This window comes from Solanum dulcamara, chromosome 12, assembly GCF_947179165.1.
Source record: "Solanum dulcamara chromosome 12, daSolDulc1.2, whole genome shotgun sequence".
NCBI classification, from domain to species: Eukaryota; Viridiplantae; Streptophyta; class Magnoliopsida; order Solanales; family Solanaceae; genus Solanum; species Solanum dulcamara.
The window spans coordinates 29,403,594-29,422,561 of NC_077248.1; positions in this window are offsets into that span (position 1 = coordinate 29,403,594).

Here is an 18,968-nt window from a genome sequence, read left to right on the forward strand (position 1 = left end):
AAGAAGTGTCCAATATGGGGGAACAGGGCCCAGTCCTCTACTACCGCACCACTAGCTAGGGGTAATCAGAGGGGCACTACTTCAGGTACGAGTGGAAGTACAAACCGCCTATATGCCATGGGTAGTTGCTAAGATCAGGAGAACTCTCCAAACATCGTGACGGGTATGATTCTAGTCTCCTCTTTTGATTGATATTTGTTTGAAAATTTGATTGATTGAATGACTGGATGTTGATTGTGATATGTACCCTAAGTCCATTCCTGGCCACTCATCATTCGAGGACGAATGATCTCTAGGGGGAGGTAATGTAACACCACTCAAAATTTTCTCCTAGAATTCAAACCCTTCTTGTATACGGGTAAGGTCGAACTCAAGTATTGAGGAGCGTATGCATGAGTCGAAATGAGTCTTTGAGAATTTAAGTAGCATTAGAGGTGAGGCAGGGTTATGAAGGACCCCTAGGATCAAATTAAATTCAAAAGATTCGTCGTGGCTAAGTTTGGGTAGGAGTTCACATAAGGGGTCGACTTCTAACGACCCTATCTTTTGAAGTACGTCAATCTGGGTGGCCCACAACCTATCAAATTAAAGGTCGTCGAGTCTTCTTTCCAACGCCACCAAGAACGTAAATTTTGGAGTTCGAAGTTAAAAGATATGACGATCCTAAGACGAGCTAGCACGACAGGAATTTCATTTTAGCCTGGGTTGCAATTGTTGGGGAAATGGCCTTGGCGCTGTAAGGGCGCGACGTGCCACTATCGCGCCAGAAACATGCCTCAGTAGTTTGGTCCTTGGAGCGACGCGCCACTAAAAGTTGTGCAGGGTTTTTCAGGCCAAATTTCCAGAACCCAGAAAATATGGCCTTGGCGCTGTAAGGGCGCGACATGCCACTATCACGCCAAAAACATGCCTCAGTAGTTTTGTCTCTAGCGCGGTGTGCCACTATGAGGTGTGCAGGTTTTAGGCGTATTCATCCTGGCGCTGCAATGGCGTGATGTGCCACTATCGCGCCAGGTGCGTTTTTAGCCTATTTTCAGAACTTTTGAGGAGGGGTAATTTGGGAACTTACCCAAATTATATTTATGTTACCCTTGGTCATTTGGGAACACACTTTGTAGCCTCACCCTCTCTCTAAAAAGCCTTAGCTTCTCTCTCTTTTCTTATTCTTCTCCATTTCCAACAAAAAGGAGTCTAAGAGCTTCAAGATTTGAGTCCTCCATTGAAGACCCAACCACAAGGTTTTCTTCAAGTCTTCACTAAGGTATGTAAGGCTATCAAAACATGGGTTAAGTCCACCCATGTGCCCTACTCTTGTTTGAGGTTAGATGTTCAAAAAAAAAGAGAAATGGAGTTCCTTGGTATGGTTTATGGTTGAATGAGTTTTGTTCCCTATTTATTTGATTCTATATGTGTCAATGTTGTTGAGCTAAGGGGTTCCAAAAATGAGCCCTTATGTGAGTATGAGTTGATGAACAAATGAGTTGTGAAATATGTTTTATTTATCTTCTTAACTATGTAGATTATGATAAAGGATGTCATTTTCTTGAAAACGTTGCTCAATATGAAATGTCAATTTAAAGTCTTGAAATTATGATAAGCCTCAAAAGATTTCTCAAATGGATGAAAGAAATGAATGATTATATCTAGATGACGCTACATATGTGCATTTAAATTTCTTTGAATGATATGCTTGAGATTGATCGGATAGTACGATTGAGAAAGATGTGAATGTGATAGAGTTGATGAGATGACAAGGTTGTAACAAGACTTGTCGATATGAGTTGATTGGATGGAGTTTTATGAGCATTGAGTCTTGGGAGGAGTATCGAGCACCGAATTAGGCAAGAGTATAGTCCATACTCGAACCCAATACCTATGTTGCCAAACGTAGGGGGGATTGAACCGTTAAAGTCGGATGCTTCCCCGAGAGATTTTTCCTGACATTATAGGACCTGGTTGGATTAGATCCATGAGTGTTTGATTCGTTCATACCCTGGCAAAATATGAACGGGCGTGGCAACAATGTCATTTTATTGTACCTTCACTAGCTCATAAGTGATGGTTGTCGGATAAGAGAAACTCCCGAATAGGTTTTGATAGTACTCTGAGTCAGATTGAGTTGAATGGTATGTGATTGGTCCCGTCTAAACCATATTCTTGTTTAGACTTAGGACATTTAATTGAGTTGTTATCCCTCTTGAGTTGAGCTCCCGAGTTGATAAATTCTTCCTTGATGTTTGTTGTATTCAGCCATTTTACATACTCGTACATTCCATGTACTGGCGCCATTAGGCCTGCATCGTTTCATGATGCAGAGACAGGTACCAGAGGTCATCAACTGGCGCTCCGTTGAAGATCCACATACACTCTGAGCTAGCTGGTGAGTCCTCCTAGTTTCCGGAGGATGTTGAGCCTTCATGTACAGTTTTGTTGACATTTCCTTTACTTTGATTGTTGGTAGCCATGGACTTGTCATTGGCACCTATTAGACTGTGATAGAGGCTTCATAGACTAGAGTGTGGGGAGGTCGAACTGTTATTTTGAGAAGTATTATTTTATTGTCTTGTCAGGTTGTAAATGTTTGGCCTTCGGCCCTATATATATGAATAGTATTCTTTTAATTGAGTTATCCGCTAAGAAAATATGATTGAATGAATGAGTGACTGGACCAGGTGGTTTGCTCGGAGGTCAGAAATGTCCTTAGGGTGCCGGCCACGCCTAGGGTAACCTCCCGGGGCATGACAAACATGGTATCAGAGCACAGAGTTCAAGTGTCCTAGGGAGTCTATGAAGCCATGTCTAGTAGAGTCTTGCTTATGGGTGTGTTGTGCACCACACTTATAAGCAGGAGGCTATAGGACATTAGAAATTGTTTCACTTCTTTCATACTTTGAACTCGTGCGATAGAGTTACACTCTATAAAACTCCTTCCTAATTCGTGCGTTTGTACGTTACAGATAATGCCTCCAAAACGTACCGCTAGCCAGAGGAATATTGATAATGCAGGGATACCACAGTCAGAGGCACGCCCAGCAAGGGCTAGAGGCCGACCCGCGAGATATGCGGAGGCACCTCAAGTACCATCTACTCCACCTGCACCCTCATCAGAGGCTGAATTTTGAGGGGCAATTGCAATGCTCACGCAACTAATGGCTGCCCGAAGTGGTAATCAGAGTTCGCCGACTCTCTGCTCTAGTTCCCAGGAGCCATCTGCTGCCACTAGAATTAGAGACTTTCTGAGGATGAATCCACCGGCATTCACGGGTTCTAAGGTCGATGAAGATCCCCAAAACTTTATCGATTAGATGTGGAAAATTCTAAAAGCTATACATGCTACGGAAATTGAGGGGGTTGAGTTGGTGTCTTATCAACTCAAATATGTGGCAAACATTTGGTATAACCAATGGGAACAAGGTAGGGGCGAGGATGCCGAACTTGCTAGGTGGGATGAATTTGAGGGAGCCTTTTTAGACCACCTCTTTCCCCGAGAATTGAGGAAAGCGAAAGTTGAGGAATTTGTGAATCTGAAGCAGGGGGGTATGACTGTTAAGGAGTATGGCCTAAAGTTCATCCAGTTGTCCAGGTATGCTCCCGAAATGACCCCTGATATAAGGTCAAAGATGAGGAAGTTTGTCTCCGGTTTGGGGAGACATGTGAAGAAGGAATGCAAAGCGGCGTTGTTAATCTCCGATATGGATATTTCAAGGTTAATGGTGTACGCCCAACAGGTGGAAGAGGAGAAGGTAAAGGACAGAGAAGAGCACCTGAGAAAAAAGGCAAAATCAGCGGAAAATGAGAATGAACAGAGGCGAAATAAGGGCAACAAGTCCTTCTTCCAAAAGAGGCCTCCCAATTTTGCCTCATCTATTGCAAGTGCACCTATGTCGCGGAATAGGTATGATCGGCAGGACAAGGTCGCCAGAATCTCAGCCCCAGGGTTCTCAATTCCAGGCCAGTGTAACTCAAGGTACGAGGGGGAAGCCACCATACAGCAAGAGTGGTAGGCTCCACTTGGGAGAATGTAGAGCGGGAAGGGTTGTTGTTATAAATGCGGCCAAATGGACCATTTTTTGAAGAAGTGTCCAATATGGGGGAACAGGGCCCAGTCCTCTACCACCGCACCACTAGCTAGGGGTAATCAGAGGGGCACTACTTCAGGTACGAGTGGAAGTACAAACCGCCTATATGCCATGGGTAGTTGCTAAGATCAGGAGAACTCTTCAAACGTCGTGACGGGTATGATTCGAGTCTCCTCTTTTGATTGATATTTGTTTGAAAATTTGATTGATTGAATGACTGGATGTTGATTGTGATATGTACCCTAAGTCCATTCCTGGCCACTCGTCATTCGAGGACGAATGATCTCTAGGGGGAGGTAATGTAACACCACTCAAAATTTTCTCCTAGAATTCAAACCCTTCTTGTATACGGGTAAGGTCGAACTCAAGTATTGAGGAGCGTATGCATGAGTCGAAATGAGTCTTTGAGAATTTAAGTAGCGTTAGAGGTGAGGCAGGGTTATGAAGGACCCCTAGGATCAAATTAAATCCAAAAGATTTGTCGTGGCTAAGTTTGGGTAGGAGTTCACATAAGGGGTCGACTTCTAACGACCCTATCTTTTGAAGGACGTCAATCTAGGTGGCCCACAACCTATCAAATTAAAGGTCGTCGAGTCTTCTTTCCAACGCCACCAAGAACGTAAATTTTGGAGTTCGAAGTTAAAAGATATGACGACCCTAAGACGAGCTAGCACGGCAGGAATTTCATTTTGGCCTGGGTTGCAACTGTTGGGGAAATGGCCTTGGCGCTGTAAGGGCGTGACGCGCCACTATCGCGCCAGAAACATGCCTCAGTAGGTTTGGTCTCTGGCGTGGTGCGCCACTAAGAGGTGTGCAGGTTTTAGGCGTATTCATCCTGGCTCTGCAATGGCGTGATGTGCCACTATCGCGCCAGGTGCATTTTTAGCCTATTTTCAGAACTTTTGAGGAGGGGTAATTTGGGAACTTACCCAAATTATATATATGTTACCCTTGGTCATTTGGGAACACACTTTGCAGCCTCACCTTCTCTCTAAAAAGCCTTAGCTTCTCTCTCTTTTCTTATTCTTCTCCATTTCCAACAAAAAGGAGTCTAAGAGCTTCAAGATTTGAGTCCTCCATTGAAGACCCAACCACAAGGTTTTCTTCAAGTCTTCACTAAGGTATGTAAGGCTATCAAAACATGGGTTAAGTACACCCATGTGCCCTACTCTTGTTTGAGGTTAGATGTTCAAAAAAAGAAGAGAAATGGAGTTCCTTGGTATGGTTTATGGTTGAATGAGTTTTGTTCCCTATTTATTTGATTCTATATGTGTAAATGTTGTTGAGCTAAGGGGTTCCAAAAATGAGCCCTTATGTGAGTATAAGTTGATGAAGAAATGAGTTATGAAATATGTTTTATTTATCTTCTTAACTATGTAGATTATGATAAAGGATGTCATTTTCTTGAAAATGTTGCTCAATATGAAATGTCAATTTAAAGTCTTGAAATTGTGATAAGCCTCAAAAGATTTCTCAAATAGATGAAAGAAATGATTGATTATATCTAGATGATGCTACATATGTGCATTTCAATTTCTTTGAATGATATGCTCGAGATTGATCGGATAGTACGATTGAGAAAGATGTGATTGTGATAGAGTTGATGAAATAACAAGGTTGTAACGAGACTTGTCGATATGAGTTGATTGAGTTGATTGGATGGAGTTTTATGAGCATTGAGTCTTGGGAGGAGTATCGAGCACCGAATTGGGCAAGAGTGTAGTCCATACTCGAACCCAATACCTATGTTGCCAAACATAGGGGGGATTGAACCGTTAAAGTCGGATGCTTCCCCAAGAGATTTGTCCTGACATTATAGGACCTGGTTGGATTGGATTCATGAGTGTTTGATTCGTTCATACCCTGGCAAAGTATGAACGGGCATGGCAACAACGTCGTTTTGTTGTACCTTCACTGGCTCATAAGTGATGGTTGTTGGATAAGAGGACTCCCGAATAGGTTTTGATAGTACTCTGAGTCAGATTGAGTTGAATGGTATGTGATTGGTCCCGTCTAAACCATATTCTTGTTTAGACTTAGGACATTTGATTGAGTTGTTATCCTTCTTGAGTTGAGCTCCCGAGTTGATAAATTCTTCCTTGATGTTCGTTGTATTCGGCCATTTTACATACTCGTACATTCCATGTACTGACGCCACTAGGCCTGCATCGTTTCATGATGCAGAGATAGGTACCAGAGGTCATCAACCGGCGCTCCGTTGAAGATCCACATACACTCTCAACTAGCTGGTGAGTCCTCCTAGTTTCCGGAGGATGTTGAGCCTTCATGTACAGTTTTGTTGACATTTCCTTTACTTTGATTGTTGGTAGCCATGGAGTTGTCATTAGCACCTATTAGACTGTGATAGAGGCTTCATATACTAGAGTGTGGGGAGGTCGAACTGTTATTTTGAGAAGTCTTATTTTATTGTCTTGTCAGGTTGTAAATGTTTGGCCTTCGGCCCTATATATATGAATAGTATTCCTTTAATTGAGTTATCCGCTAAGAAAATATAATTGAATGAATGAGTTACTGGACCAGGTGGTTTGCTCGGAGGTTAGAAATGGCCTTCGGGTGCCGGCCATGCCTAGGGTAACCTCCCGGGCGTGACAAATATGGTATCAGAGCACAGAGTTCAAGTGTCCTAGGGAGTCTATGAAGCCGTGTCTAGTAGAGTTTTGCTTATGGGTGTGTTGTGCACCACACTTATAAGAAGGAGGCTATAGGACATTAGGAATTATTTCACTTCTTTCATACTTTGAACTCGTGCGATAGAGTTAAACTCTATAAAACTCCTTCCTAATTCGTGCATTTGTACGTTACAGATAATGCCTCCTAAACGTACCGCTAGCCAGAGGAATGTTGATAATGTAGGGATGCCACAGTCAGAGGCACGCCCAGCAAAGGCTAGAGGCCGACCCGCGAGATATGCGGAGGCACCTCAAGTGCCATCTACTCCACCTGGACCCACATCAGAGTCTGAATTTCGAGGGGCAATTGCAATGCTCACGCAACTAATGGCTGCCCGAAGTGGTAATCAGAGTTCGCCGACTCTCTGCTCTAGTTCCCAGGAGCCATCTGCTGCCACTAGAATTAGAGACTTTCTGAGGATGAATCCACCGGCATTCACGGGTTCTAAGGTCGATGAAGATCCCCAAAACTTTATCGATTAGATGTGCAAAATTCTAAAAGCTATGCATGCTACGGAAATTGAGGGGGTTGAGTTGGTGTCTTATCAACTCAAAGATGTGGAAAACATTTGGTATAACCAATGGGAACAAGGTAGGGGCGAGGATGCCGAACTTGCTAGGTGGGATGAATTTGAGGGAGCCTTTCTTGACCACTTCTTTCCCCGAGAATTGAGGGAAGCGAAATTGAGGAATTTGTGAATCTGAAGCAGGGGGGTATGACTGTTAAGGAGTATGGCCTGAAGTTCATCCAGCTGTCCAGGTATGCTCCCGAAATGACCCCAGATATGAGGTCAAAGATGAGGAAGTTTGTCTCCGGTTTTAGGAGACATGTGAAGAAGGAATGCAAAGCGGCGTTGTTAATCTCCGATATGGATATTTCAAGATTAATGGTGTACGCCTAATAGGTGGAAGAGGAGAAGGTAAAGGACAGAGAAGAGCACCTGAGCAAGAAGGCGAAATCAGCGGAAAATGAGAATGAACAGAGGCGAAACAAGGGCAACAGGTCCTTCTTCAAAAAGAGGCCTCCTAATTTTGCCTCATCTACCGCAAGTGCACCTATACCGCGGAACAGGTATGATCGGCAGGGACAAGGTCGCTAGAATCTCAGACCCCAGGGTTCTAAATTCCAGGCCAGCGTAACTCAAGGTACGAGGGGGAAGCCACCATACAGTAAGTGTGGTAGGCTCCACTTGGGAGAATGCAGAGTGGGAAGGGTTGGTTGTTATAAATGCGGCCAAATGGACCATTTTTTGAAGGAGTGTCCAACATGAGGGAACAGGGCCCAGTCCTCTACCACCGCAACACTAGCTAGGGGTAATTAGAGGGGCACTACTTCAGGTACAAGTGGAAGTACAAACCGCCTATATGCCATGGGTAGTTGCCAAGATAAGGAGAATTCTCCAAACATCGTGACAGGTATGATTCGAGTCTCTTCTTTTGATTGATATTTGTTTGAAAATTTGATTGATTGAATGACTGGATGTTGATTGTGATATGTACCCTAAGTCCATTCCTGGCCACTCGTCATTCGAGGACGAATGATCCCAAGGGGGAGATAATATAACACCCCTCAAAATTTTCCCCTAGAATTCAAACCCTTCTTGTATACGGGTAAGGTCGAACTCGAGTATTGAGGAGCGTATGCATGAGTCGAAATGAGTCTTTGAGAATTTAAGTAGCGTTAGAGGTGAGGCAGGGTTATGAAGGACCCCTAGGATCAAATTAAATCCAAAAGATTCGTCGTGGCTAAGTTTGGGTAGGAGTTCACATAAGGGGTCGACTTCTAACGACCCTCTCTTTTGAAGGACGTCAATCTGTGTGGCCCACAACCTATCAAATTAAAGGTCGTCGAGTCTTCTTTCCAACGCCACCAAGAACGTAAATTTTGGAGTTCGAAGTTAAAAGATATGACGATCCTAAGACGAGCTAGCACGACAGGAATTTCATTTTAGCCTGGGTTGCAATTGTTGGGGAAATGGCCTTGGCACTGTAAGGGCGTGACGCGCCACTATCGCGCCAGAAACATGCCTCAGTAGTTTGGTCCTTGGCGCGACGCGCCACTAAAAGTTGTGCAGGGTTTTTCAGGCCAAATTTCCAGAACCCAGAAAATATGGCCTTGGCGCTGTAAGGGCGCGACACGCCACTATCACACCAGAAACATGCCTCAGTAGTTTTGTCTCTGGTGCGGTGCGCCACTATGAGGTGTGCAGGTTTTAGGCGTATTCATCCTAGCGCTGCAATGGCGTGATGTGCCACTATCGCGCCAAGTGCGTTTTTAGCCTATTTTAAGAACTTTTGAGGAGGGGTAATTTGGGAACTTACCCAAATTATATATATGTTACCCTTGGTCATTTGGGAACACACTTTGCAGCCTCACCCTCTCTCTAAAAAGCCCTACCTTCTCTCTCTTTTCTTTTTCTTCTCCATTTCCAACAAAAAAGAGTCTAAGAGCTTCAAGATTTGAGTCCTCCATTGAAGACCCAACCACAAAGTTTTCTTCAAGTCTTCACTAAGGTATGTAAGGCTATCCAAACATGGGTTAAGTCCACCCATGTGCCCTACTCTTTTTTGAGGTTAGATGTTCAAAAAAAAAAGAGAAATGGAGTTCCTTGGTATGGTTTATGGTTGAATGAGTTTTGTTCCCTATTTATTTTATTCTATATATGTCAATGTTGTTGAGCTAAGGGGTTCCAAAAATGAGCCGTTATGTGAGTATGAGTTGATGAAGAAATGAGTTGTGAAATATGTTTTATTTATCTTCTTAACTATGTAGATTATGATAAAGGATGTCATTTTCTTGAAAACGTTGCTCAATATGAAATGTCAATTTAAAGTCTTGAAATTGTGATAAGCCTCAAAAGATTTCTCAAATGGATGAAAGAAATGATTGATTATATCTAGATGACGCTACATTTGTGCATTTAAATTTCTTTGAATGATATGCTTGAAATTGATCGGATAGTACGATTGAGAAAGATGCGATTGTGATAGAGTTGATGAAATAACAAGGTTGTAACGAGACTTGTCGATATGAGTTGATTGGATGGAGTTTTTGGAGTTTTATAAGCATTGAGTCTTGGGAGGAGTATCGAGCACCGAATTGGGCAAGAGTATAGTCCATACTCGAACCCAATACCTATGTTGCCAAACGTAGGGGGGATTGAACCGTTAAAGTCGGATGCTTCCTCGAGAGATTTGTCCTGACATTATAGGACCTGGTTGGATTGGATCCATGAGTGTTTGATTCGTTCATACCCTAGCAAAGTATGAACGGGCGTGGCAACAACGTCATTTTGTTGTACCTTCACTGGCTCATAAGTGATGGTTGTCCGATAAGAGAAACTCCCGAATAGGTTTTGATAGTACTCTGAGTCAGATTGAGTTGAATGGTATATGATTGGTCCCGTCTAAACCATATTCTTGTTTAGACTTAGGACATTTGATTGAGTTGTTATCCCTCTTGAGTTGAGCTCCCGAGTTGATAAATTCTTCCTTGATGTTCGTTGTATTCGGCCATTTTACATACTCGTACATTCCATGTACTGACGCCATTTGGCCTGCATCGTTTCATGATGCAGAGACAGGTACCAGAGGTCATCAACCGGCGCTCCGTTGAAGATCCACATACACTCTCAGCTAGCTGGTGAGTCCTCCTAGTTTCCGGAGGATGTTGAGCCTTCATGTACAGTTTTGTTGACATTTCCTTTACTTTGATTGTTGGTAGCCATGGACTTGTCATTGGCACCTATTAGACTGTGATAGAGGCTTCATAGACTAGAGTGTGGGGAGATCGAACTATTATTTTGAGAAGTCTTATTTTATTGTCTTGTCACGTTGTAAATGTTTGGCCTTCGGCCCTATATATATGAATAGTATTCCTTTAATTGAGTTATTCGCTAAGAAAATATGATTGAATGAATGAGTGACTGGACCAGGTGGTTTCCTCGGAGGTCAGAAATGGCCTTCGGGTGCCAGCCACACCTAAAGGTCGTCGAGTCTTCTTTCCAACGCCACCAAGAACATAAATTTTGGAGTTCGGAGTCAAAAGATATGACGATCCTAAGACGAGCTAGCACGGCAGGAATTTCATTTTGGCCTGGGTTGCAACTGCTGGGGAAATGGCCTTGGCGCTGTAAGGGCGCGACGCACCATTATCGCGCCAGAAACATGCCTCAGTAGTTTGGTCCTTGTCGTGACGCGCCACTAAAAGTTGTGTAGGGTTTTTCAGACCAAATTTCCAGAACCCAGAAAATATGGCCTTGGCGCTGTAAGGGCGCGATGCGCCACTATCGCGCCAGAAACATGCCTCAGTAGTTTGGTCTCTGGCGCGGCGCGCCATTACTAGGTGTGCAGGTTTTAGTCATATTCAGCCTGGCGCTATAATGGCGCAACGCGCCACTATCGCGCTAGGTGCATTTTTAGCCTATTTTCAGAACTTTTGAGGAGGGGTAATTTGGGAACTTACCCAAATTATATATATGTTACCCTTGGTCATTTGGGAACACACTTTGAAGCCTCACCCTCTCTCTAAAAAGCCCTAGCTTCTCTCTCTTTTCTTCTTCTTCTCCATTTCCAACAAAAAAGAGTCCAAGAGCTTCAAGATTTGAGTCCTCCATTGAAGACCCAACCACAAGGTTTTCTTCAAGTCTTTACTAAGGTATGTAAGGCTATCCAAACATGGGTTAAGTCCACCCATGTGCCCTACTCTTGTTTGAGGTTAGATGTTAAAAAAAAAAGAGAAATGGAGTTCCTTGGTATGGTTTATGGTTGAATGAGTTTTGTTCCCTATTTATTTTATTCTATATGTGTCAATATTGTTGAGCTAAGGGGTTCCAAAAATGAGCCCTTATGTGAGTATGAGTTGATGAAGAAATGAGTTGTGAAATATATTTTATTTATCTTCTTAACTATGTAGATTATGATAAAGGATGTCATTTTCTTGAAAACGTTGCTCAATATGAAATGTCAATTTAAAGTCTTGAAATTGTGATAAGCCTCAGAAGATTTCTCAAATGGATGAAAGAAATGATTGATTATATCTAGATGATGCTACATATGTGCATTTAAATTTCTTTGAATGATATTCTTGAGATTGATCGGATAGTACGATTGAGAAAGATGTGATTGTGATAGAGTTGATGAAATGACAAGGTTGTAACGAGACTTGTCGATATGAGTTGATTGAGTTGATTGGATGGAGTTTTATGAGCATTGATTCTTGGGAGGAGTATCGAGCACCGAATTGGGCAAGAGTATAGTCCATACTCGAACCCAATACCTATGTTGCCAAACATAGGGGGGATTGAACCGTTAAAGTCGGATGCTTCCCCGAGAGATTTGTCCTTACATTATAGGACCTGGTTGGATTGGATCCATGAGTGTTTGATTCGTTCATACCCTGGCAAAGTATGAACGGGCGCGGTAACAACGTCGTTTTGTTGTACCTTCACTGGCTCATAAGTAATGGTTGTCGGATAAGAGAAACTCCCGAATAGGTTTTGATAGTACTCTGAGTCAGATTTAGTTGAATGGCATGTGATTGGTCCCGTCTAAACCATATTCTTGTTTAGACTTAGGACATTTGATTGAGTTGTTATCCCTCTTGAGTTGAGCTCCCGAGATGATAAATTCTTCCTTGATGTTTGTTGTATTCGGCCATTTTACATACTCGTACATTCCATGTACTGACGCCATTTGGCCTGCATCGTTTCATGATGCAGATACAGGTACCATAGGTCATCAACCGGCGCTCCGTTGAAGATCCACATACACTCTCAGCTAGCTGGTTAGTCCTTCTAGTTTCCGGAGGATGTTGAGCCTTCATGTACAGTTTTGTTGACATTTCCTTTACTTTGATTGTTGGTAGCCATGGACTTGTCATTGACACCTCTTAGACTGTGATAGAGGCTTCATAGACTAGAGTGTGGGGAGGTCGAACTGTTATTTTGAGGAGTCTTATTTTATTGTCTTGTTAGGTTGTAAATGTTTGGCCTTTGGCCCTATATATATGAATAGTATTCCTTTAATTGAGTTATCCGCTAAGAAAATATGATTGAATGAATGAGTCACTGGACCAAGTGGTTCTCTCGGAGGTCAGAAATGGCCTTCGGGTGCCGGTTACGTCTAGGGTACCCTCCCAGGGCGTGACACTAGCACCATCTAGAATCTGAAATATCCAATCGAATCATGTTGTTAGCTAACGACTGAATGTTCAAAGTCAAAGGTCTCTCTAGAATAGAGATGGAGTCTAGAATATCTATACTCACCACCTTTCGACTAAAGGCATCCATCACTACATTCACCTTGTCCGGATGGTAAAGAATAAAAAGCTTATAGTCCTTCAGGTGCTTAATCCAATGAAGCTACCTCTAATTAAGGTCAGTTTGGTTCATAATGTACTGAAGACTCTTGTAGTCAGTTTAGATCTCCCAAAAAACTCCATATATGTAGTGCCTCTTGATCTTAAGCATAAAAACTACTGCTACCAACTCCAATTGATGAATGGGGTAGTTGTTCTCATGAAACATAAGCTGCCTTAATGCATAAGATATAAACCATCCTCGCTACATCAATACACAACCCAAAAAAACATCATATGCATCACAATACACCATGAAGCCCTCTGCCTTAATAGGAAGAGTCAATACTAGAGCAGTAGTAAGTAACTCCTTGAGTAAAACATGCAACGACACTAATATGGGCTCTGGGTACATATCCAATTGAGGAGTACAATAAATAGATACATATGAAAAAGTAGAGCCTGGATTAAATAAAGTCGAGGGGGGATGATGGCTTAAAAGAATCAAACTTGTGATTGAATTATCCGATGCTTCATCCTCCATCCTTGCTAGAATTGCATAAAAGTGACCCTGAGCACCTCTACCTTAAGCAACAATCCTACCACCTGAATTTCCTCCTCGAACACCAACCCTTGCACTTTGATGACCTCCCCGATGGTCCTAACCTTGGCCTCCACCTTCAACTAAAGGTGCTGCTTGTGGAGCTGGTCGAGTTACTTTGGAGCTAGTAAAGATGCCCTACATATAGGTTACTCTCTATACTAGTTATCAATCTCCCCATAATCATAACAACCCTATGGAGGTCTGCTCGCATAGAAGGAAGAATACTATAGCTTGAAGTACGCTACTGTGAACTACCTTGAATTGACTTAGGCCGACTCCTAAACCACCTTGATGGTGCTAGTCACTCTCTAAAGCATGTAATGAGTCCTAAACTAGCTAGATAGACTAACCCCGTAGAAACTTTTGGAGGGTCCTATCATACAAATCCCTTGGCATAGGATGGGATCTGTTGTGGCTATACTTATGCCGAGTCCTCTTGTTGATGGCCCTATGGGCCTCAATAAAGAGTTTCTCAGTATACGGGCATGGTCCATTTCATCAAAAAATGAATGACCCACCAAAACCATAGAATATAGGTCAATCTACACCTGGAGTCTCAATCCTCGAACAAAGTACCAAACTCTTTCCTTCTCAGTAAGTAGGATATAGTGGCATGATAAGAAAGATCGTTAAATCTATCCTCGTACACTGACATGGTCATGGAACCCTACTCTAATCTCAAAAATTGATTACTAAGTTAATCTCTGATGCTCTGTGAGATGAACCTGGAAAAGAAGGCCTTCAAAAACTCTATCCATGACACCGATGGAGATCAAGCTGGCCTGATCTCTAAATATGAATGCCACCACTATCTTGCCATCCCATTAAGCTGGTAATTGGTGAAGTTGGATCCTCTCAACTTCACCAAACCCAATGTGTGTAGCCTCTCTTGGAAAGTGGTGAGAAAATCATAGTCTTGCTCTTCAATCTCTCTAGAAAACCTCGGTGGTGATAGTTTTAGAAACACCTTAATAATCTTCTACTCTCGCAAAGGAATGACTCCATCCATAAATATTTACTTGGAGGCGACAAGTGCCGATGGCAGCTGCACCTCTAAAGACACTAGTGCAGGCTAGTCCTGAGGTATTTGAGTAGCTAAAGCTGCAGATGCGGCCTTCTATACGCACCAAAATATAGTTAAAAGCTAAGAAATGATGGCATAAAGATATATGGTATGATTTTTAATTATGCTTTTAATCTTTTTACGACTTCGCTTTTAGCTTTGGAGTCCTCTCCCTATCACTGGCTGGAGATTCTTCCCTCACGCGACTTCATGGTCAGCCCCTATGCCTAGCAGGGGATCTACCTATTAGTCTGAGATCATCACTCTCGACCGCTTTACCGCGTGTATGATCCATCCTCTGATAGAATGAAGCAAAGAGAGATTCCATGAAACCAATAAAACACACACTGCACGAAAGAAATAGAAAAGAAGAAATCTTCTAACAACCTCCTATAGCCTCTCGAAGATAAGTTATGGACGTCTTCTAACAATCCACAGGACTCTACTAGATGTTATCTCTATACAAATGAGACTAGTGAACCTAGCGCTTTTATACCAACTTGTCACGATCCGATCTTTTTATTTATGATAACACCTAGTATAACACACTAGTAGGTAAGTCGAACCGTATCCCAAAACTTCAAGTAAAGGGACTTATAGAAGAAATTAAACAAAAAATAACCAACTTATAGAAATAAAGAAGATTCAACCTGAAGCAAACCAAAAGATATATACAAATAAAGATCATTACCAGACATTGGAAGTCAATAATACAGAGCTAATACAAATGGATACAAGCCCCAAAAGTGGACTACAAAAATATAGACTTAAATCAAAAATAAAATGACTATTCAACTATATAGAGAAGAAGATAGGTAAATCCAGGATGCTATGTACTCACCCTTGTCTCCAAAGTAAGACTGCTGCAGGCTCCAATCAGCATTGGTAACTGATGCTCGGACCTATATCACGAAGACAAATGTAGAGTGTAGTATGTGTTCTAAAACAATAGGTACTCAGGACGCATCATAGACGAGCTGAGAATTTTGTTATAAAAGTAATATGAAAAACCCCCTCGGGACCCCTTTAGGCCTAAACATCAACTTTTCACCTAAGCACCCAAATAGCAACCCAAGGTCTCAGGACTCTAGAAAACAACTCTACTAAATAAAACACAACATTCAAAATTAATGGAACTAAAAAATTTTTCATATGAAAACTAATTCTCTAAATGTTTACCAAAGTCAACTCTAGGCCTTTAAGCTTTCAAAATCTCATCTAAGTGCTCAAACTCACACCGGATACCTCAGGACCCTAACTAAAGGTCCTTCTAGACCAGACTCGATATTTCTCATCCAATCTCATTTACATAGAATATTGATCAAGGTAAAACTTAGGCCAAAGCTTAAAAAAAGAGGCTAAAACGTCTAATGGTTCAAACTTGCAACGAAAGCCTTGGGACTCAAGCCGGCCAAGCTACTAGCCTAAAATGTCCATTTTGGATCTTATGCAACCATCAAGGTTCCATTCTAAGGTCGTTTGCCTATCGTTTTGACTGAAGTCAACTATTCAAATTTCAAAAGCTCTAAAATAAGGAAATGGGCGTAAACCCCAAAAAAACGACCAGGAGACTGAACAGTCAGTGGAAACAAGCCATAAATTACTTGGAGTCACTATAGAAATGCTCTAAATGAAAAGAAGAAGACATTTACATAGAAATGACCTGGAGGGTCATTACATTTATAATTTGATTTTGTCAAGTTTAAAAAGTGATTTTATTTAGCAACTTATACTATAAAAGATGATATACCTAAGTTTAGTGTAGCATATTATAATCTCACTTGCCCAGGTTTAAAAAGTTGTTTATAAACTGAATAAAGTAATTTATTAACAGGTTTAGGATTTGTGATTTAGTATATAATATGGGTTTATAAACTGATTTCAACATTCATATTTTGATTCTTGAGGTAACATGCATAATTACTATTTATTCATAAGTACACTATGAAAAAACAATTTAATTATACTACTGATTTACTTAATTGAATAATACAACTGTAAAAATACATAAATAACCACTTTAAAACAAGAAATAAGTTTCAAAAAGTATTTTAAAATACTAAATAAAAGCATCCAACAAAAAACAAGCTATTTTCTACTACGTTCAATGTCTATTGGTTCACTCTTGGTGTCACGATCCAAACTTAGGGGCTAGACGTGACACGACGAATGAGGAACCCAAAGATACCTCACCTAAGCCTCTTAGCATTCATCTAGTCTTTCATAGGTAATGACAATCAATAGAAAGCAGAAAGAAGGGAAAATGGGACAATGGGAAAGCATTGTAACAAACATCAAAAGTCAAGACTTGTCTTACATTTGTCCAACAATACTTCTAGTCTTAGACTTGGCGGGGGATGAGACATGTCCCTAGATCACCCTCAATCAAATGGAAATAAAGTAAGATGAAATATACCCAAAAGTCTTTGCATAACATAAGCTAGAACAAAAATGAAATATTATTCCAGAAACATGGGAACTCACCTAATTAGTATCCTTCAACGATCCCGACTAGTCATGTGGGCCAGAACAAGGCTTTATGGGTAAAGTACATGAGTAGATGCAGACATGAGAAATCAAGTAAATAGTATTTGAAACATTCATTTGTGGAAGATGACTATAACCGACATTAAGACCATGTAAGATATAACATGGAATCCAACGTAATCTCCTACATTGGAAGGGGAGACTACTTGTCAAGGAAAACTTCGTCAACACTCATTTCTTTAAACATTTAATGGCCATTTATGGATCCACTAGCTTAGCCTACACGGGCTCCTATGATGACACATAGTTAATAAAATAAGTGGTTTCCACTAAGATTCCCTTATCAAACCCCACCGCAATCCCCATTTAGTACTAAGTCAAATCCCACAGAATAGTATATCATAGTAACATACACATATGTACATTTGAGACATCAAATCGGTATTCAGTAACATATAAGATAAATATATAAACATAAACATATAAAAATATTCATTCTTTAATTGAAAATACTCCCATAATCATAGTCATTAGGACTCATAAACATCTAATTGAAGTCCATGACCTTCAAATCATACTTAAATAAAGTGTCACGACCCGACCTAGGGCCTAGTCGTAACACATCAATTGAAACCCCGAAAGGGCTCCAACCAAACCTATTGTACATATCATAAACATAAATAAGGTAAAGAAAAAGGAGAAACATCATAAGAGAGTCTAAACCATGAATAGAAATTTAAGAACATCACATGACAACATAAACTTGTACAATTTGTCCAACTAAATGCCTCTACTCATGAATATGGGCGGGGTTTAAGACATGTCCCTAGCTCACCTCAATATGAAATATAGCAAAAGTCTTTGAAAATAATAACTAACACGGTAACTAGTCCCCGATAAATAAGGACTTACCACCAACACCGCCACGTAGATGAGTATGATCTTCAACCTCAACCCCTACATTATGAGAAAATGTAGGGAAAATGTATGCATTAATATGATGGAATATACTAAGTATAAGGGCGTGACATGAAATGTCAATCATGGAATGCAATGGTCAAATAAATCATATGATAATATGAGGTTAGTAAAGATATGAGAAAATCATACTAACCAAAGCATTTAAAAAGCATAATTTAAAATCATAGAATACATAAGAGATCATACATATGTGGGATAGGAACCATAATCGACAATAAGACCATGCGAGCTATAACATAGAATCCCATTGTCTCCCCATACAACAAAGAAAAAGGGGAATCTACTTGCCAAGGTAGACTCTACCCCGCTAGGCGGGTCATACATATGCTAGATGTGGATCCAATAGCTAGGTCATGAAGGCAACCTATGGTAATAAGTAGTTTATGGGGCATGAGGCTGCTATTAAGGCTTTTGGTAGGGCCCCACCTCAAGTCCACTTGGTGCTAAGTCAAATCCCACAGAATACATGCATAGCATAGAGATCATAATTTTATATATCATAGTCATGATCATAGATTTGAAATCATAGAGTAGCTCATTTTCATAACATACATGTAATGTGAGAATTATCCTTTCATTATTACAATCATATTTGCATAATTCATATCATTAGGCCTTAGGTCACCACATAAGGACCTAAGTCACCTTTTTCATCACTTGCATGAAATTCATACCTTGAACTTAGAGTAGAACTCAATTGCATAATTATTTGACTTTGAAAATCATGTAATTGACTTAAAAATATGCATGATCATATACTTTCTAT